Below are 23,711 nucleotides of genomic sequence, written 5' to 3'. Positions count from 1 at the left end.
CTTATGCAGCTCATCTGCTTCAGTAGGTCACCTGTTTCAAGGTTTGTTGTTTTGTGCGTTCAGAATTGCCTGAGTTAAGGCCTTTGCACAGTGAAGTCTGAAATTTTTGTGTTTTCTTTTCATTTGCAAATACATATTAATAGGAAAAAAAAAATTGCAAAACATTTCAGAGTCAGTTCAAGCTGTGACACTTTGTTCCCCTTCTCCAATGTAGAAAAAGAAAGAGGAATAGGCTGCATATTGTATTTACCCAATGCTGCATTGAGGAAGAGTTCAGCTCATTATCAAAGAGCCACACTGGATCATCCTCAAATGTAAAGTTTATGTCAGGAAATCAATGGAATTTTGATATGTTGCTTGTGGTACTTTACACATTCACGAACATAAACAAATCCTGAACAGAGTCTGGCAGTACCACATGAAAATAGATCCTTGCAGGTTGACGTGCCAAAGCAACGGACCAATGGCAAACCATGCTTTTTATTATAATGTCTATGGGCAGTACGTCAAATGTATGGACACACACAGCAAGCACCAGCAGGAGAGAGGTGTGCCAGTCACGGAATCCAGCATAAGGGTTCTCAACTCTCCACCACATTTTATTTTTATTTTATGCACAGTGTTTGTCAAAAATATCTGTAGCTCAACTGATGGCATTCTGTATTTAGCTTTTCACTTGTATGGTGGCTCTTAACTGTAAAAACTCCTCCCAAAGTGCTTATTTGGAAGCGAAAATCAGAAATAAAATTAATAAATCAAACGCAATTTGAATATTTTTATGACTGAAAAAAGTTTCAGAGGCAGTGTGTCAATACGATTGACACAACATGAGGTCAAGTTTATTTTTTAACGTGCGCAAAATTACAGACAATAATCTTTCATTGGAATTCATCTCCATGAACTGATTTTTTATAAAGAGCAAATTATCTTAATGAACTAACATGACAACGTTCTTATAGTTAGTATAAATATGTTAAGACTTTAAATATGCCTCCAATATTCTCAAATCTTTGGGAGAATCGTTTAAACTGCCAAAGTTTAAGTGCATACACAGAAACCCTCAAGGCTTCCCTGTAGTGCTGTAGACAAGGACAGCAGTAATGCATTCTGAGATTTGATATTATGTTCTGCATGTTTACACAAAGCAACCCCTATAAACAGCCCATAGACATTCATGATCAAGATTAATTAATTACACACATGGTTATATATCATCTATCGTCCTCATGGTTAGGAAAACATAAAATAATAATAATAGTTTTACAATGTTGGAACAACAGCAGATGACAATAATACTTTTTTTTCAGATATGTATTCGTTTATGTTTTGTGATGTTTTATTACAAGCAAACAACGTAAGAAATAGGAAAGCTATAAACAAAACATTTGTAAATAATAAATTATAATAAATAATAATTGTAAATAATAATAATATGAAAATAAATAAAATAAATAAATAAAATTATTATTATTATTATTATTATTATTATTATTATTATTATTATTGAGCAACATTAAAAGCAAAAAATAAATAAATAAATACTCTCTTGTTTTGTAGAAACCCAAAAGAAATTGGATGAAGGATGTGAAGGTGGTGACTCTATAAATCACAAAATATCATCGTCACAAAACAAGTCTCTGGGAATTGTATTAAAATAAATAAATAAAAAATAAATAAATAAATAAATAAATAAATAAATACATAAAATGTAATCTATGGGGTGACAAGCAAGGCGAAACATAACTCAAAACATAAAGTCTACAAAACATAAAAAAGGGTGATATCAAGATAAACCAAATCATTAAATAATTAAGCTAGATGTCACAAATCACTCTCTCACAAAGGCACAGGATCGCAGGAGTTATCAAAACACACATATTTATTAACTGTGACACTTACACAGGAACACTAGACCTAACACATTGAGACACACAGGAAGACAATTCAATACCAGACAAGGAGCTAAAAAAAAAAAAAAAAAAAAAAAAAAAAAAACTCAGGGGTATAAATACAAGGCACATGATTAAACTGAGGGAAGAGAACACAGGTGAAATTCATGAAACAAACACAGGTGGGAAAACTAAACAAAGGAATCACATGACCACAACATAAGCACATGGAACACACAGCACAGAATCTGACACTAGAACCAGCCATGCAGAGGCAAACAAACAGTGTGAACAGAAAAAAAAAAAAAGATGCAAGGAGGAATAAAAAACAGAGGGCTTAAGCTGCGGTTACACTAGAGTTTGAGCTTGCGAAATTCTATAGTATGGCTCTGCGAAAAGGGGCAGTATTAGATGAGGCCAGGATGATTAAACATTTAAAAAGCTAACAATTGCTCCATATTTTAAATTTCTGTCCAGAGAGGTCATGTTTTGATCTTTGATTGGTCTCAGGCAGTCGAGTGATGTGATTTCGCAGGTCACCAGGGGCCTGTTTCAGTAAGGAGGTTCAAACAACTCGGAGTTTAAACTTGAACTCTGAGTTGATTTACCGAGACATTAAAAACTCTGAGTTTTCGGTTTCAGAACAGCTGATCTGAGTTGGGTCAATCAACTTTGAGTAGACCAACTCAGAGTTAAGCGCGCACACCGTGACTATAAAAAGGCATTATCAATGGAGCGCAGACATAACGAGTGACTATGGCAACATCTTAAAAAAAAGAGATCAGCATTTCTTTCTCCAGCTGAACTTGATGTGCTCATGCAAAGTTATAGCAAATATGAGTGTATATATTTAAAATGAAGCAACCATCAGTGAAACAGAGACAGTTAGCGTGGGAAACCTGCTGCTCAAGTTAATACGTAATTTTTAATTTTAAGTATTTAAACATTTTAAGTATAATAAAATAAGTAATGTAATGTGTGACGTTTATACTTTTTTTTCTAAACTTTTATACACGTTTATCAGTTTTAATAGATTTAACAGTGCACTTGTTATGTGTCTGCCTTTTTATTGATCAAGTGATAGAGGTTGATATAACATTAAGAAGGTAAGCAGTAATAAAATTATTTTTAAACAGAATAATAATCCCATTAATCTAGTAACAGTGCATGTCGAAGGTTAAGCTAATTATTTATGAAAAAAAAGGACAAGCTTCGTACGTGACTTTGTTCTGTGTGTGACAAAAATGTAGGCAATAGCTGTGTTTCCATCAAAATATAGGCTATTACATACATTTGTGCAAAACTGGAATAACGCCTAAAAATAAAGCAGCATTTTTATCCAAAGAGTCGAAGAGAACACAATCATCACTTCCTGATTAACTTGCGCCAAATATCAACAGTAAAAACAGAATTTACTCTGGTAGAATAAGCTGCATCAATGATTTTTTTTTAAATTAATTTACCTGAGCCTCAGAAGACAATTGACACACAATGAACACGTCGGGGCGTTTGAAGCCAGACGCGGAGATCTTGACACGCTCCAGACGCTCGGAGGTAATTAATAATATACACTAATACTGAAACAGTAAATGCATTTTAGAATGACTAAAACACCATTTAAGATGTTCTGCAGTTTGCTCAGTCTGCTGGTTTGTCCTTTCACACACATTTTCATCATCATCTCTAACAAACCATTTTTTAATGTACATATTATAATTTGTTAAGTGCATTTCGTAGTTTATGTGCATCTTATCAAATAAAAGTTTAACCTACTCAGTTATGCACGTTATATTATGCGTATTTTCAAAAGTTATGTGAATCATGACGTTTCCATCAATCTTTTTTATGCACATCTCCAAAATGAGCTCTAAAATAGGTGTGTGAAAATGTAAGACTAATGCGAGAAATACCGCTTAATCTTTAAAAAGGGGAGGAGACCGACAGAAACTCAGAGTTTAGAGAATAAAACCTGCTCCGGACCAGGTTAGATTCACAGAGTAAGTTACCACGGTAACTGACTCTGAGTTAAAGTTAACTCTCTTTTAGAAACAGGCTTGACTTACCCTGCTTTCTCGAGTTTAACAAGCCTGCCATTTTGAAACAAAAAACCTAGAGTTTCTCTCATTTCAGGGTTAAACTACTCTGAGTTTTAACTTAACCTGCTTTCTGAAACAGGCCCCAGGTGAACCAGGAGTTCACCAAGCTTGAACTTTGCACCGCAGCAACCTACGAAACTTGACGCAGCATGAGCCTGTGTTTATGGGCTGACGCATTCAAGTGCGTATGAATGGAAGTCTACAGGAAGAAAAGCCCAGTGTGACTGCAACTTTATTGATTGGTAGCATAAGTGGCAAATGGAAGGCAGCTGTGAACAATGAGGAATTCAGTGGTGCAGGGGATCATGGGAAGTGAAGTCCAGATGACAAGAAACAGCACAATTACTAACACAACACAATTATCAAAGTCGGAGGATACAAAAAACCAATGCAATATCATGGCAACCTTTTTTTTTTTTTTTTTGATTTAGGGGCTACTGCACATGCATTTGTATGATCTAATTTATACATTTTTGTATGATATGCTGATTTGCTAATGACAGTTTGGTTTAGGGGGGTGTTCGGGGTACACATTTTTTATTATTATTATTTTATTAATTTTTATTGTACATGTTTGTACAAATGAAACCAGATGAATTTGAACAAATAGCCTTCTGACAGTACATAAAAAATAAAACAAAAGTTTTATTGTGAAATTGGGCTGAACAATCATAAAATTTACATATAGCTACAAACAATTATCGGTTTTCAAGTGATTGAAATATTATAAATATATATATTTTTGGTTTTGTAAATATATAAATGGTTCACAGTGATTTACAAAAATAAAATTTAAAATGTCATGCTTTCATGTTTTGTTTTGTGCTGAAATTTTTACTCGATTGTAGCATCATCATGTGGTCAAACTTTGTTTATTTATTTATTTATTTACATATTTATTTTATTGTATGCACCTTTATGAGTTTGGTCATTATAATTTATTTAATTTCAGACATAGTTTTGAGATATTTGTCAAAATGGCATATTTTTTGTCCTGTGGCAATCCTCAATGGGAATGTTTACATTGTTTAATAATTTTCAGACTCCAATGTGTCTCTCTACAAGTATATTGTCTATTACAAGCTATTGTGATGCAGATCTGTAAAAAAACCCAGTTTGCAACAGCAGGCATTTAAAAAAGAAAAGCTACATACCTGAAAATTTCACCAGGGGGTGGCCGGATCTGACCCATATGAACCAAGCTACGTAAGACACTTATAGCCTGTGGCCAGTAGTTTAAGAGTTTTGAACATTTACTTTGTGTGTTTTGTGCTGCTGTTGCGCAACCATCAGGATAATGTTTCTAGCATTTACGACTTACGGTATGGTTTACCTGATCACTTTTATTAAACAGTCATTTTTGGACTGGTCTAATTGAATGAATGGTCTAATTACAATAGGATTTCAGCTCTATGTCTGAACTACTAATAAAATCACATTCAGTGTTTCATATTCCTGGTCACTTCCATTTAAATCTAATCCTTGAATGATAAAGCATCTGTATTTGCCTAAATGTATCAAACACAATACCAGTATACAGAAGGCAGTTCCACTAAATAAATACACTCATGAGCCACTTTATTAGGTCCACTATACTAATACCAGGTTGGACCCCTTTTTGCCTTCAGAACTGCTTTAATCCTTTATGGCATAGATTCAACAAGGTACTGGAACAATTCCTTAGAGATTTTGGTCCATATTGACATGATATTATTATGCAGCTGCTGCAGATTTGTCGGCTGCACATCCATGATTTGAATCTACAGTTCCACCACATCCCAAAGGTGCTCAATTGGACTGAGATCCAATTGGTAAACTTTCCGTAATGCCTATGATTGCCTAAAGCGTCTACTGATGGAAGTGGTATAAACTCATTGTAAAGAGGATGAGAAGCATCCTCAGCTATTTCAAAACTTCTTTACTAAAATATACATGCATATTGTTCACCATATCACCGGCCCACCAGATTTAAAAATAAGACAATTAACCCCCCTGAAAATACTTGTAATCTGGTCTCATCTACAATAAAATAATCAACATGCTTTTAAAGTATTCACATGATCAATATTGATGTACACCTGATGCTAACTGACCATCTGTGTTCCTGAGGAGAGGCAGATCTGTACTTGTGTAACATAATGAGTTTGTTTATTTCATCAGCGACTAGCCGGAAAACAGCACAGATGTATTTTTTCACACACTGCATTTGCTTTCCCCCTTTTCCAACAGTTCCAGTCAACATCAGACAGGTGTATGAAAGACAGGAGCGATGTGATGTCCAGGCCCAATTTTGACTTAGCCTCAATTTTCTCATCCCTTTTTTGGTGGAAAGCCCCATTTATCATGAAGACAGATTTCCGCAGCCCCAGCCTTTAGCTCCTAATGGTTCTTTGCACACGTTCTGGTGTGTAAGAGACTGGCAGTCTTTTCTGTGCTGTTGGGGATCAGTTTCCAGCACCTTACACTGATAAAGGAAGAGCTTTTATCTGTACAAGACTGTGCCTGCTGGCCTGTGCTTTCCAGTCTGAACAAAAACGCCTCTAAGGTGTCGGAGTGCCGGAAAAGTCAGAAATCACTTCTGAAGTACTGAGTGGTCAAAGCCTAGGTCTTTTGTGGGGACTGATGAACCTTTTTGTAGATAAAGCATTGTGCATTGTACAAAACAAACAAACAAACAAACAAACAAACAAACAAGTATATAACAAAGCCACCCAATCAATCAAAAATAACCAAAAGCAAGCAAATTAACAGCGGAATGAACCACCAACTAATCCAGCACATGTTTTTTTTACACAGCTGATACCCTGCCAGCTGCAACCCTTTCTAGGAAACATCCATACACACTCATACACTACGGACAATTTAGCCTACCCAAAAATTGATATTATAAAAAATATAAATGAATGAATGAATAAGTAAAATAAATAAATAAATAAATAAATAAATAAATAAATAAATAAAAGAAAACAAATTTAAGCTAAATGTTAAACAGTGGACATAGTGGACCAAAACCATAAAAAAGGCTAAATAAATAAATCAGAGGGGGGAAAAATTAACTTAATGCTAAACCAAAGTGTACCAAAATTAACAAAAAATACTAAATTAATTATTCATTCATTCATTCATTCATTTTTCTTTCTGGTAAATCCCTTTATTAACTAGGGGTCTCCATAAGCGGAATGAACCATCAACTTATCCAGTCAACTTTACGCAGTGGATTCAACCCAACACTGGGAAACACCCATACACTGTTGCATTCATACACATACACGATGGACATTTTAGCTTACTCAATTCACCTTTAGGGGAAATTCCTCACTGTTCAAAGTCACACTGGTTCAACCTCACATATCGGTTACAAAAAAAAAAGTCGTGTTGTGCGGTAAGATGCCAAATACAAATATAGAAAACATACATTTTACAGTAAAGTACATTGCTTTAAAATAGAGCCCTAAATATTTTGGGATGAATTCTTTGCCATTTTGTTTTCTCCAACATCCATTTGAAGGGTACTATCACAAATTGACCTGTCAGTCCTTTTAGACCTTTTGCTGCATAACTGTGCTTATCACTGAGTGACAAGATCTTATAATACACTAAAAGCATTATGCAAATATATATATATATATATATATATATATATATATATATATATATATATATATATATATATATATATATATATATATATATATATATATATATATATGTAATCAATATAATGTATCTCTAATACAGCAACAAACTCTGTACCGCATCAGATCTCATTTCCCTCGCTGTAAGTGCTAAAGCTTCCGTTTTTTTTTCATGCGCATCCTGAATGTTTACAAACCAGTAATTCGTTTATAGCACATGTCTTTGGAAACCCACGCAAACACGGGGAGAACATGCAAACTCCATACAGAAAGCTAAATCATATGCTATAAATAAAATAAATAAATAAGCTATATTTGTTTTCGATAGTCTACAAAACAAACCATGGTTATACAATAACTTGCCTGATTACCGCTAACCTGCCTAGTTAATGTAATTAACCTAGTTAAGTCTTTAAATGTCACCTTAAGCTGTATAGAAGTGTATTGAAAAATATCTAATAAAATATTACTTACTGTCATCATGACAAAGATAAAATAATATTAAAAAACTTATAGAGATGAGTTATTAAAACTATTATGATTAGAAAAGTGCTGAAATATTCTTACTTAAAAAAATTAGATTTTGAGATAGTCATGATTGAAGTGTGTGTACTGTATTATGTATATTTAAATACATATAGGCATTCATATATATATATATATATATATATATATATATATATATATATATATATATATATATATATATATATATATATATATATATATATATATATTTAAATACATATAGGCATTCATATATATATATATATATATATATATATATATATATATATATATATGAATGCCTATATGTATTTAAATATACATAATACAGTACACACACTTCAATCATGACTATCTCAAAATCTAATTTTGTAAGCTAATTAAGCTAATTTTGTAAGCCACTAATTACCCCTCGTGTCTACTATGGTAATTTATGTCTAAACAATAAATTAATTAATTTATTATCCACATGTTTCTGCACTGTATTATATTAATGTTCGAGACAGCCATACTGTACTCTGTTTCACTCAGAACTTTGCCTAGGCATAGTTCACATTCTACAGTCTATTTTTAATCCTGCTTTTGACACATTTTCAGCATTACCTTTATTCTTTCTTAACTTTTCCCATTTCAATTCCTCATTCAGAGCTGAAGACACCCATACTGAGGTTCAGTGGCTCCTGTCACGGCCAGATTCACTCCTGACCATACATCTGTTGCACATCTGCCAGCACACACACTCATCTGCTGCTGACCGTGACCAGTGAATATCCCTGCTGTTTGCCTATGACAGCAGAATTCATGCACTACAGCTGTTATGTATTTTTAAAAACTTATATATTTGCCAATGTCATTAGTGGTATGTAACTAGATCACAAATTAATTATGTTGAGATGCTAATAGGTTATTTTAATACAGAATTGCAGATTTTTATTGCATTGAAATTTGGATTTATTTACAGCAAAAACTCAGACAACTCAGTATAAACTGATGAACTGGTTTGACCGGTTCACTTAGAGCAGGGGTGTCCAAGCTCGGTCCTGGAGGGCCAGTGTCCTGCTGAGTTTAGCTCCAGCTTGCTTCAACACACCTGCCAGGAAGTTTCTAGTATACCTAGTAAGAGCTTGATTGGCTGGATCAGGTGTGTTTAATTAGGGTTGGAGCTAAACTCTCCTGGACACTGGCCCTCTAGGACTGAGTTTGGACATTCCTGACTTAGAGGATCCGGTTAAAACAAACGATTCATTTGCGAATCGACCGTCATCACTACAGACAGTCAGAAACAGAAACGATGGCAGGCCGGAGACTTACACTTTTGCAATGGATTCTTGTTATTTTGAACTTATCGAAGAAAAGAAGTGAATTGTTGTCAAGTGCAAATAAAGCACGATTTCCATTCAACAAGTCAAATAAGTACAAAATTGTCACTTCCTGATTAACTGGTGTCAAATTTCAACAGAAAAAAAAAATGTTGCTGCGGTAGGACAAGCTGCAGGAATCTTTCTTTATTTAATAAACGGCCAGAGCCTCAGAAGACAATGCCGACATTTAATGAATACGTGGTGGTGATGCTCTTGATTCTGGAGGTATTTACTAACATAATAACACTAATATTGAAAATGGTTAAAGCATTTTAGAATAACCAAAACAACATTTTAAATGTTTTACAATGTGCTCAGGTTTGTCGGGGGCTATGATTTTTCTCTTTTGGGAAATGATTTACACCTTTGTTAAGGCCACGTGAGGAAATTTACTCAATTTATGAAACTGAAAGACTTATTTTGATTTGTGTACGTATTTTTATTTTATTTTTTCATGTTAGTACTCTTGGACTTTATTGCAGTCTTTAACTCAATGGACAGTGAATTTACCTAACTAATAACACAAAACATAGCAAACACATAACTTCAAATGCTTTTATTAATCTGTATATACAGCATGTAGAGCTCTGGACTCAGAAAGTTCTCAAAATATAATTTTATCCTTTATTTTTTTAAAGGAAAATGAAGATGTTCATTATATACAATAGGTGGTTGTTAAATACAGAGCTTCTCTATAAAAAAAGGTGAAAAAACACCTTCAAGTTCTAAAAGAGATTTAACCTTAACTGAATAACACATTACGTTCCATTAAAAGTAACCAAGTAACACAATATGTTACTTTTTGGGGAAGTAACTCAATATTGTAATGCACTACTTTTAGAAGTAACTTTCACCCACACTGGGATTCAATATATGCAGTGCTCAAAGAGCTATTCATTGGGACATTTGCATGCACTTAAGGTCAAGTTCTACATCAGCTGGATCTGCAGTAGCAGCCACATAATCAAAAGATCAGCAGCCATATGACTTGCACATGGGATCATTAATTTGTATGTGATGTTTTCTTGCTTGATTACAACAATGTTTATTTCCTTCCCTTATTTTTAAGAGCCACGAAGCCCCCCTTTTTCAGCAGGGTGTTTTCACACCTCTAGTTTGGAAAACGTAGTGGAAAGTTTGTGGAATGTGGGTGTGTCCAACTCGGTTTAGGTGGGAGTGTAGGGGGAGGGAAAGAGAGAGGGTTTTGCTTTAAAATAAGAGTTCCCGTTTAAGCACACACTGATTTTCACAGAGGCAAAACAAACACACAGACACAGGGGAGAAAGACAGTGACTGTGTTTGCATGGGCATCAGTAATCAAATTATTTGCCAAATTATTAATTTGTGGACTATAACTGCAGTTTGGCACTTTCATTCAGGAACATTTCATGCATGCCTCCCATGATAAACATGATATTGCATACAAGGAAATGCTGGAACATTGTAGCTTTAATAAAATATTTGATACCGCGTGGCAAATGGGAGGAAAAAAAAAAAAAAAAAACTTGGTAGCGTCAGAAAGCCGTGTGCGTATAGACCATCCTGTCACAAAATGCAAAAAATTATCCACGACGGTTATAGATTGATTGCAGTGTTTACATTCGGAGAGCAGCATTTACAGCAGATCTTTCAGTCCATAATATTGTAGTGATATTTTTGTACGGTAAACTTAGCAACCTAGAAATAATTTTGACTAAGGATGTCTTTAAACACTGAAAGAATATTGCTGACGATACAAACTAACTTTGCCATCTGAATAAACAAACAAAGACCACTGATCGATTACTTACCAAATCTGTAGAGACAGGACAATCAACACCAACTGGAACCACGTCTTTTTTAAAAAAAGACGAGCAGCAAATCCAGATTTCACCATTTCCAGATACAAAAAGCTCTTGAGTGAAAATGTTCCTTACAAATGTATTACTGTCGTGTGGCCTGTGCACTGTAATCCACAGGTGAATCTAGCTGCGCTCTCATATCAGGGAAATGAAAACAAAACCTTCATTGCAGCACATTTATGAACGCAACACTGACGACCCGTGTCTGAACAATTTTTCTTCTTCCACTTTTTTTAACAGCACAACGTGGCGTCTCTCTGCTTTCTGAACACTGTAACAGGTAAAAACCTTCTTCGAAGCGATCATGCATAACTACTAACAAAGTTGCACCTCATTCACAATAGAGCGCACTGATTGGTTTGAACCAAGTCTTTCTTATGAATTAATAATGCGGACTCAGAGACGTCACAAAGAACCCCAGGGCACAGACATCCACTCTTCACACTGGAATACACGCAAGGATCTAATCGGTGTGACGCAGCTTAAAAAGTTTGTTTCAAACCAGAAGAACGAATTTGCTTGAAATAATACCAAAACAACTAATTTTCACTTTTTTTTGTGAAATATATGTGTCCAAATAATGTTTATAGCAGTGTGAGACACGTATATGACTGACAACAGCTCAAAAAATGTGTTTTGGTGTGTTGTGACCATTTAAGTTTATCTGTTTATATTAAACTTACTATTTATATGGGACTATTCTTTTGACACAGCAAACTCTTTGAATATAGCCAAATCCAGCCATACCAGAGTGTTTTTATTTTAAAACTCCACGACTCATCTGTTCACAAGTGCATCAGGATGCGACACGTAGGATATACAGATTATACGTTTATACAGTGCGCTCCCGTATGGGCATAATATCTAATTGTAAATTTTGCTTATATATATATATATATATATATATATATATATATATATATATATATATATATATATATATATATATATATATATAATTTTGTTGACAACAAATACTTTATTATTAAATTGTGCATCACTAAAGCATTCATCTTTTTCCCCTTTCTTTTCTTTTATAGTCAAACCACTCACCTCACTCAGCATAACAACAACATTCCCCACTTCACCCCTTCAATAAACAACATCTTTATTAACGTTGACAGCAGTGGAAATATTTAATAGCCTTTTTCAAGACTGTCAAGACTTCAAGCATTCATTACCAAGTAAAATGCATGACTACCAGCCCTATTTCCTTTTCTATATACATAAGCCATCACATTACAGCAGGCAGAGACGTGTGAAGAGAAACCACGCTGGGTCAAGCAACAAAACATACCGAAGCGACAGATGAACTTCACCACAGCCGACAACGCGTTTACCACTGTAGAAGCACATCTGGAGCATCTCTGCTTCACAACACTAACAACACAATGCCTAAAAAAAACGCTTCTTGTGTTCAGAGGAGCCATAGAGAGAACGAGATCAGCTTCATCATCAGCGTAAATTACATTGCTGGGAGACGTTTTCATTTTGGCAACCAATTAAAACAGCCAGAAAGTACACTATAGGTGACAATTACTCCTTTGTAGTTTTGTTTTTCTTGTACGCATCAGCCGACATATTTTCTTTGTTTTTTACTAATAAAAATAGATAGCATATTTGAAGGTCTCCGCCCCTTTTCTAAAAACAGTCAATAGTGTTTTGTTTTGTTCACATAGCTCTGCCAGTGATATTGGTTGAGTTCAAGTGCATCAAATGAAAAATAAATGAGAAGCGTCTTGAAGAGGGCGGGGCGTGTCAGACACTAGAGAGAATTTGATTGGTTATGATTTGATGAGAAACTGAAGGATGAGGTAACGTGAATAAAAACCATTCATCCATTGAAGCCTCATTCACACTAAAAGCAACTCGCAGCGGCAAAGTGGCAAGCGACCGTTCATTTCAACGGAGAGTAAGCAATCTTCGGCGACCTCTATCTTTGCAAGCAACAGCGACCGTTGGTGACAAGGTAAGCGTGTCGAGCGATTTGACAAAGTTGAGAATCCTTCAACTATATGCAAATAAAAAGCAACTTTTTTGTGCAACAGCCTATGGGAACACCAGTGGAGCTAACATTATTCTCTAAGCTCGCTCAAGAATTGGTTGTTTTATTAGTGCTGTAGACCTACACAAACCTGCATTTGCAGCCGGTTGCCACCATAGAGCGAGAGGCAGCTACGAAGTCGAAGCTTTACATGTCAGTTTAAAAAATAATAAAAATACTTTACGTATGTATATATATATATATATATATATATATATATATATATATATATATATATATATATATATATATATATATATATATACAGTATGTGTTCTTTTTTTTCCAAACTGGGAAAGAAACTTGTCTTCCTAGTCTTCCGTAGTCATATAACTCTGTGCAGTGAAGTGATGTGTGATGAAAGTGTAATTATTTTAATTGCTAAAAAAAAAAAAATTGTCATTTTAAAAAAAAATAACACATTTTTATAATGCAATAAGTCGCAAGATCCACTGCAGCCAATGGTTTTTCACAGTCCTTCAAGTGACAATTTTTCAATGTGTTTGCCATATAAACAATACTGTTGATGAAGACTTTAAACAATCTTGAAACTTTAAGCTAAATAACAAAACGTATTTTAACTTTGTTGTTTCTTCGACTGTTAAAATGTTTATTTTATTCTTTTTTTTTTACCTTTAAGTCTACAGGAGGGTTAAAAGATGATGAGAGCTCATCGCTAAATGTAAAATGCATGCTCATTAAAAAATATATATATATATATCAAAAAAAAAAAAAAAAAACAGGTTCATTGTAAAAATGTACACCCATATACATGTCTGGAGAGTATGAATTATGTAGCCATAGCTATGTATGGCTGCATTTTGTCTTTAAAATGAACACTTTTTTTTTTTTTTTTTTTTTTTTGCGCTACCAGCTAACCACTTACTGTGTGGACAGCTGTTCCACTGTTGTCAGTTGGCTCACCAGTAGCTCACCACATATGTTGGTGGATGCAGAGAGAAGTTGACTGTGACAACGGAGCTCGAGTCAGATGAAGAACGGTTCCAGAAATCCTGTAAAACAAAAGGCAAACATTTTAATAAACAAGTAAATAACAGGGTGAGAATGTGGTAAAATCTGAAAAATAAATAAATGATTAAAAACAGGCGGCTGCGAGGGCTTTTCTTTTTGTGGATTACTTTTAAAAACACAATCAGTTGGCTCCAGGGAATGCAGTGGGTTTACCAGTCGGTGCTTTTGAAAACACTATGGGTTGGGTTTAAGGAAAGGTGCTGGTTGGGGGGATTGTTCGGTCAGTCAGTAAGTCACTCAGTCAATCGGTCACTTGACAGCGGCCTCTGGTTGATTTAGACAAGAACATTAGGCCTGAATAGTACTAGCAAGTGGAATTTGAAATCTGGAACATATCTCACGCTCTCCAGAAATGTAAACAGGGGTATGTACCAATAATGAAAAAAAAGACACTTCGATGGGCAAGCTCAAAGCAAGCTTCCACCAATAATGACGGACAAGTGAACTTGCAAACATGTCAAATATAATTCAGCCTGAAGATACATATGGTGCTTGTCATATATAGGTCACAACCTCTCAGTGTTTTTAATCACACACTGTAACACCCATTTTCAGACACTGAAATGCACATTAGTACAAACAATACAACCCTTTAGTTCATACAATACACAACTGTTGTCTGTGTAATCCCTCGAAAAATAATTATATTAAACATAATGTGACAACATACTTTATTTACATCATAAAATATACACATTGCGTACATAAATAGAAAGTTTACACTGTGTGTATTTTGTGCATATGGGTCTGAGACCACATTAGTTTACAAGGAAAATTTGATATTGACCACATTTAAAACAACAACAACATGCAAAAAAAGGTACAGTGCCTACAGACAATCATCATACAGCTTTGAATTAATTACTTTATTAGTGATACAGTCTGGAATCAAATCATATTCCAAATAACTTTTCCAGCCTTTCTGCAACTTTATCCAAAAAGGTATTTTGAAAGCAGCGTCTGACATCAGTAAATGTATAAATTTTCACAGGGTATGATAATGTTCACTGTAATAAGTAAGCAAGCAAGTACGATAGGAGACTTTCAAAAATGTGTTCTGAAACCAACAGGGTGTTTGCCTAGGACAAAAAGTCAAATGAGTTTTGATTTCATTTCATGACCCTTTTAAAAAGTAGCATATGTAATACGACGAGTTGGGGGTGAGAATGTGCTGCATTAGAGGTCATCACTTACCGTATGTTTGGTTATGACCTCACTATACATCACCACAGATCCACGGCCAAGCCATCTGCCAGTTGCAATGCTAGGCCTGCACAGGCTTGCTGGAAAACACTCTAATAATAATGTTTTTCAGATTTATGGATTATAGTCTATAAAAAGTCTAAAAAAAAAAAAAGCACCCAAAATGTTGCAAACATTAAGCCATCAAGACGGCAATCTAATGCACACTTAACCTTGCATTTGCTGTTTTGAGTTATAGTTTGCAATCCTTATGATCTGCGAGCAGTAAAACAGTGATTTTTCCAGGAACAATTCTTAGAATTATTATTATGTAAGAAGATTATCTGACAGCATAAATCCTTCTCTCTGTCTTCAATTTTTGACCGAGTACAATAGACAATGGGCTTTTCAAATAAATAAAGATGCACTGTGAACTGGGCACAGTTGAGGGAAAATAGCCTGAAGGAGTGATTACTTAAACCCTTTGTCTTTGCCTGAAACAGTCTCTCATTCCTTATGCCACAGAATGGCGTTCAGAAAAACCTTTCATCTATAAGCTCTGCCATCAAAGTGTCATAACAGAATGCTTTGATAGCTTTGAAAAGCTGTTCAGGAACAGCAACAATAAATGGCACAGCCAGGAGATAATATCGACAATGCAACATGCACAGTTTATTCAACTTGAAAATAACTGCTTGGAGGCCATTTAAAAAAAAAAAAAAAAAAACACCACTGATGAGAAGGTTGCAGTGTTTCAAAGCGCCACAGGACCTAGCGGGGTGCCGTGTTCTGACCGTTGAGGCATGACTGCTGGAAATTTCAATTAAAAAGAATAAAATGTATTCATTTATATTCCCTCAAACTCTGCGCATGTTGAACATCTGAAGGCTGGGTAGAGGCTTTTTTTATACACACTCAGTCAGTCACTCAGCGGTTGACTCTATGGGAGCCGTTCTGATAGACCACTGTTGCCCCCCAGGAGAAGAAAAAAAAATCTGGATCTAACAGTTATTCAATTATTTAATTTAATATTTTAACAATAATTTATTAAGTCTGTTTAACTTTGTTTAACAGCAACAACGTGTGACTCCGTTGCTGTGTAAGATTATAAATAAGTTAATGATAAAGTAACACCATGCATAACCCATGCGTGAGGACACCCTAGTGCACCCAAAGAAATGAAATATACATCAACTGAAATATAATTACTATTTTTCTTCACTTTTAAGAGATGGAAAAGTAGACCTCATGCTCAAAAGTTTGAGATCTGTGAGAAGACTCTTAACCAAGGCTTACTTTGATTAAATTGTTATCCATACAGAAACAGTGATTACTAAATCTTCCTTGTAAGTTTAGGCCAGGATTTTATTTTTTGGAGGGGGGTGGGGGGTGGAGTAATATTTAAATCATTCTATTAGGGAACCACAAACACAACCCCACGCACTTCCATTTTGTCCTCTGCTCACATAGAGTGACAAAAGAGGAATAGTCCCACTATAGTTTGACACATAGTGTTGCTGTTGGACAACATAATGTACTTTTGAGGCTTTTCTAGGCCTTTTTATGTATGAGGATAGTGCCTAATTTAAATATTTATACATTCTGAGATTCAGCGCATTCGCAGCAATCAACCTGTTTCTGAGCAGTGCAAAGATGGTTGGCGTTCCACCCAAGCGACATCATCTTGCTCTCCTTCGTGAAGCTAATACAGAAGTAACAGAAACTGCACTTCATCAAAATTCTGCTAGTCGTAGCTCCATAATAGAGTAAATTTCGATTGACCCCATTGTTAAAATGGCCAACTTTACAGCAGTAAAAAAGGTTTTTACAGTCTGGTACAAAGAAAGATTTTGGTTCAAATAGCTAATATTACCCTTCATGACAATGGTGATAGGAGTAATTTTTTTATAACTTATCCATTTTGTTTATATTAAGTTATAATAAGTCTGCATAATTAAGGGCGTGGCCACTCGAGTGACAGCTGTCTCGCTGGTCACTGTCACATTACCTCAGCTGATTCCTGCTGATTAACCACTGAACTCGGCAATATATATATATATATATATATATATATATATATATATATATATATATATATATATATATATATATATAGTTCTATGCGGCTTTACACGGTCAAATTAATCATTGTGATCCCGATTGCAACCAAAATATACTGGGAAATCTCTGTAGACTGATGACATTTCATGTTGTTCAGTCTTTTAATCGTAAATTGTGAGGAAAATCACCTGTTTTGTCATTACTTTAGAAATGATGTTAGAGAATCATTTAACTACTGGCTCAAAAGTGATGTTTGTGAGTTAGCAACAGTTTCTGCTGTTCCGAGTCATCTGCTGATTTAAATGAATGGTAAAAGAAAGTAGTTCATAGTACAAAAGGATTTTTAAAGACTCTCCATGTTGGATTGCCAATGCATGCCTCCCACCACTTGTGATATTCCTCATATATATATAAAAAAAAAATAAATAAAAATAAAAATAATATATATATATATATATATATATATATATATATATATATATATATATATATATATATATATATATATATATATATATATATATATATATATATATATATATATATATATATATATATATATATTATATATTATACATTTGAAATCAGAACTATTAGCCCCTTGAATTATTAGCCCCCCCTGTTTATATTTTGTCCCCAATTTCTGTTTAATGGAAAGATTTTTTCAACATATTTCTAAACATAATAGTTTTAACAACTCATCTCTTATACCTGATTTATTTTATCTATGTCATGATGACAGTAAATAGTATTTTACTAGATATTGTTCCAGACGGCGACACAGTGGCGCTGTAGGTAGTATCGTCACCTCACAGCAAGAAGGTCACTGGTTCGAGCCTCGGCTGGATCAGTTGGCATTTCTGGGTGGAGTTTGCATGTTCTCTCTGTGTTCATGTGGGTTTTTTTCGGGTTGTCCGGTTTCCCCCACAGTAGCATGTATACATTTGCTCCAGGGATCAGCAGAGCATTTTAAATGCATAGTGTACAAATTGTAAACCTGTACACTCTATTGCTGCTTGTACATTCATTGGAATTTAGCAAAGGCCCTTGTTATTCAGCACCACAGATTAAGCCTGGCCTGGAGTAGCCTCACACCCTCTCAGCTGGACTTCATCCAGGGGTGAGTTCAGTTCATGCTGACAACCACCGGGCAATGCTGGTATTATTGCTTATGGCTGCTTCAGCATTTAACACACATTACCTCACTCCAGGAGTTTTAGCATTCCTCAAACCTAAAGTGACCTGAATGAAGGAGAATTACAATCTTCAATGCTGTTTCTTGCTCTGGTGTGGGGAGTATTTGGTCTGAATTTTAAACATATATTTCACACAGAAATATATGTTTACAAAAAATATACTCGGAAAATACACAGAAAAATTACACAGACAATATATTTATAATTTAATTGCATTTTAATCAACTTAAACTTGTTTGAGTTTCCTTTTTTATTTAACACAACATATAATACTTTGAAAAATGTTGAATCTGGCAGTTAGAACCAAGACTACTATAAATAAATGATGCAGAATTACATTTTTAAGTAAATTATCTTGTTAAGATACTTTATTTAGGTGTATAAATTTGTTTTTGTGCAGTTCTCATTAGCCACAATGGGTTTATTGACAGTGTTGTAACAGAATATAAACAATTTGGGGCAAACACAATGCACAATAGCGTACTTTGGACAAGTAATGACTTTAAAAGGCTCACAAGCTTCACTTTTACTTCACAAAATCATTAAATGGATCAAAGTGACAGTAAAGTCATCTTTATGTTAAACAAAAGCAGTTAGCATTTTAACATACAATGAAAACTGCTTTTTAAAAAAGCGAGTTTTTTTTTTCTTTTTTTTCGCTTGATTAAGTTAATATTCAAACTAAACAGAAATGGATTAATGAATTAAGACGTGGAGTATTCCTGTTTTAGTCGCATTATTGAAGTGTCGTACAGACATGTAAACACCCTAATGAAACTATTACCATTTTTTAGAACATACATGGCAGTTATCGAGCATTTTCCAACAATAGGTTCAAGCAAAAGAACAAATTTTAGGTGTGAGTGGAGTTAGCATTTTAAAATTCTTTGACCTTGCATACATGTTATACTGTTGTTGGAGACCCTTACAACCAAAATATGACCCTATTTCATGTATAATAGGGGCTCTTTAAAGTAGCAAGAAGAGTTTTTATGTTTGTCGCTTGACCAAGTAATGAAACTTTGTTTTTGCTTGTTGATTTGTTTTCCAAAAATATGAAGAAAAAAAAGTTGTTCCCCAAACTTTTGAACAACAGTGAATGTTTCAAGAACAGTATATATTTTCTATTACAAAGAATAATAAATAAATAACTAAATGACATTAAATAATAATAAATAAAAGAAAAAAAAACACTTTGTAAAGTGATTTAAAGGGCTGGTCCAGAATGTAATTTTAAGAGTTGGTTGTGTTAATAATATGTTTTTTTTTTCATAAATCTCACTTTGATTATACACAGCTACTCAGCTAACATGAAAACGACTGTCATATTTCCTAGTGCCTCTAAAAGGCCCGCCATCAAGGGACTTTGATTGGTTATCGTCATAATGTGCTGCGATTCACGGATCGGCTTCATCTTACGCACGGACAATCACGCGCCTTTTTATATAAACAGTTAGTCAGTCAACAAGTGTCTGTAACGAGTGAAAACTGGATGCGGCTCCTTTAAGAGTGTTTGTGTGCCATTGCATGTGTGTGTGTGTTTATGTGTGTGATTGTGTATACTATGAACTTTCTGTAACAAAAGAAGCACAAGTGCACGGGATTGATGTTTATTTTTATTTTTCTCTCATGCTCGGATTAAGTAATTTTCTGTGGCGACGCTGGTGACATATTAAAGCACAAGATGTGGGATGAGACCTGTGAGAGCCTTGATTGATTTTTTTGCTGCTACACTCCAGTTGGGAGAAAATGGCTGTATTTTTTTAAAATCAACATGTTTTCAAAAGGTGTTTGATCCTATGGGGGTTTGGTTTTTATATATTTTGGCCATTCATTTAGGCTTTGAGAATGCATACATAAAAAAAAAGGTTTTTATTAGTTGAAACCTATACCATTATTGCCCCCTTGTCTCCATACTACGAATATGTGATTTTGTGAAAACATTTGCATCATGCGCATGTGTATTACATACATATGAAGCGTGATAGTTAGATTATAAAGTGTGACAGCAGTGGTGAGGATCCAAGTGCATTTTGTTAATAAATTTATGGTAAAATAACTGCTTGGTCAAATACCAACAAACAATGTCTGGGGTAAACCACAAGAGTAATCCAATAAACAAGCACATGCCTGCAAACAATCACAGCAATGGGAAACAGTCCAAGAAAAAAAAACAGTCGCGGCAAAAAAAACAAAAACAAAAAAACAATAAACTAGGGAATTAGAGAAATGCTCAGCTGCTAAACCGGAAAAAAAAAGACTTTGCAAGTAGTATTGTGAGTTAGTGATGACTACTTTTGAAACAATTTTTCATAAAACTTTGAAACCTGAAACCTGAAATGTCAGGGGTTCAGAACATTTCAAGTTGTCAACATCACATGATTTCAGTAAATGGGGCTTCATTATGTCATTGCTGTTTCAAAATGCTTCGAAAATAGTTTTCTACTAGGGTGCCCCTAGTGGCAAAACATTGAGCAGATTTCATAGTTTGTTACTGATCTCAGATCAATTTGATGAATTTCTACAGTGAGTCATTCTATATAGGCTCATTCAGAAAACGTAGCCATATATAAATTTCAGGAGATTGCGATTTATGTAGACAGAAATATGAATGGCTACATTTCGTCTTTTAAACAAATGCTACAAGGCAGTATGACGCTGTTCCTTTTACGTTTACCAGCTGACAGCTTAACGTTAAATAGACAGCTTTCCCGTTGTTACCAGTTCGAACAGTTAGACGGACGTCGGCAGACGTGAGATGCAGAGAGGAGTTGACCACGACAACGGGGTTCGAGTTTGGTTTAGAACGGTTCCAGAAAGAGGCTAAGACAAAAACAGAAGCCAAAATATTAAATAAATAAGTAAATAGTAGGATGATGATGTGGTAAAATCTGATAATGTGGTCAAAATCAGGCGAGGGCTTTCCTTTGCATTTGATTGTTTTAGACAACTGTCAGTTGGGTTTAGGAAAGTGGCTGAGCAGGTCAATCAGTGCTTTTGAAAACACTACTGGTTCGATTTCAGGAGGGTGGGCCAGTCGATTGGTCAGTCAGTCAGTCATTCAGTCAGTCAACAACAGCCTCTGGTAGACTAACTCAAGAAGAGCAGGCACGAATGGCAAAAGAGAAATTTGACATCTCAAAAAGCGTACACAACAGCGTGTGGTGGATTCATGAAAACAAAAACTGCAAAAAAAAAAGTAGCTCCTGGGATGTATTCGCTGCTCTCCAGAAATGTATATAGAGGTATGTTTTCAGAATGAGCCTGACTTGGAATCATTTAATGAAGCAAATGGTTGATTTGTTTTGAAACTTTGTATCTCTCATCACTCATGTGAGTAAGTGTCTTTGTTACCTGACTCTATTATGCCACATCAAATGGAGACCACATAGCAGAACATTTTGGAACAATAATATTTTTTTTATAATAAAAAATAACCAAAATAAGCTTAGAGTAAAGTAGTATGAAGTGTAAGTGAAATGTTGCCAGTGACAGTGTATAAATGCCAAAATAAACAGATATACAAAGGAGCGTGTGTCTGGCAAACTGCCAAATTGACGGCTGAGCAGCGGCCTCGACAACTTCCTGCAGTGGGTTCAAATAGACGCAATGACAAGAAACAGGTGCTCTCATACTACGACCCACTCATTACACGTAATAAAGAAAAATAAACTAAAACAACTCAACCCTAACACACCCCCCTTAAAATTTCCCACATCAAAATAAACTATAATAAATTAACAGGCACAGAGGTAGGTTAGAGTAACCAGTTAGAGGCAAAATATATTTTCTTGTCACTCCACCACAGGGTCATGTGAAAAAGTGTCCGCTAAACGGTTGTCAATGACCTTGATGTTTTGTTGTCAGATTATATGGCTCTAGCAAAAATAGTTTCAATTGCATTAAGTGTTGACTTGGACTCCGTAAAGAATGAAGAAACGTTAAAGGATTATGTCCATCTGACCATCTGAAAAGATGACAACTGTGGACTCTCCCCCCATGTACACATCAGAACGTTGGATTGCTCAGATACATTTATTTTATTATTATTATTATTATTATTATTTTCTCAATACCTGAATAATTCAGTTGATAGGAGTTAAACTCTCCTGAGTCACAGCAACTAGGGTTTCAAATTGAAGACCCATTGAACGTTCCATCATGTTTTTGCACCAATAAACACAGTGTATTTACATGGACACCAATACTTAGATTTCAATGCAATACTCCGTTTAAGAGATTTTCATGTAAACAGCAATTTTTGATGACCTTAATTGGACTAAAGTATTAATCGAACTAAACAGAAATAGAATTAGGATGTGGAGCATTCCTGCTTTAGTCACATTATTAAAGTGCAGTACAGACATTTAAACACCTTAATAAAACTATTATTGGTTTGTAGTACTCACATGGCAGTTATCAGGCATTTTACAGCAAACAATAAAGAATGGCTTCAAGCAAGAGAACAAACTTTTAGTGTGAGTGGGAAACGATGTCTATGTGAAGAATTTTGAAAGAAATGGATATTAAGGTGACTTTGAAGCAACTTTGTGGCAGGGGCATGTAAATAAAAAAAAAATAATTAAAAAAGAGTTAGTAAATTAAATAGCAGAGGTGACCTGTGCTTGAAAATTTCTATCTACTATCATCTGTTTGCACACATAGTGTGAGAAATTAAGTGAAATTGAACTTGACACAAACTTGAACACCCAAAAATACATATGGTGCCATGACTAACACAAACTGTTGTTGCAAGAATCGCTGGAGGAAAAACAATGTCAAAAAATGAAATAATTATGTTAATTGAGCTATGTTCTGTAAGATATCAAATAGGAACATGAAAGGAGCATTCAAAAAGCAACTCATG

The 23,711-nt window shown here is 34.7% G+C and overlaps 1 protein-coding gene across 4 annotated transcripts in view; it reads right to left on the bottom strand.

Moving 5' to 3' along the window:
- Window positions 1–23,711, bottom strand: part of LOC147833617 (uncharacterized) — a 185,537-nt gene that overhangs the window by 123,598 nt on the left and 38,228 nt on the right. For 3 of the 4 annotated variants that reach the window (XR_015509108.1, XR_015509107.1, XM_087283757.1), the window contains exon 2: window positions 14,260–14,386. The gene's annotated coding sequence lies outside the window, so the exon portion shown is untranslated. Of the gene's footprint in view, window positions 1–14,259; window positions 14,387–15,599; window positions 15,660–23,711 lie in introns of those variants that run through there. The other variant, XM_087283758.1, reaches the window with a different exon arrangement.

The sequence above is a fragment of the Danio rerio genome, chromosome 15, assembly GCF_052040795.2.
Source record: "Danio rerio strain M-AB ecotype USA chromosome 15, GRCz13ab, whole genome shotgun sequence".
Lineage (NCBI taxonomy): Eukaryota > Metazoa > Chordata > Actinopteri > Cypriniformes > Danionidae > Danio > Danio rerio.
Note: the sequence above shows the minus strand (reverse complement) of the source record. Positions and strands in the feature narration are given on the sequence as shown.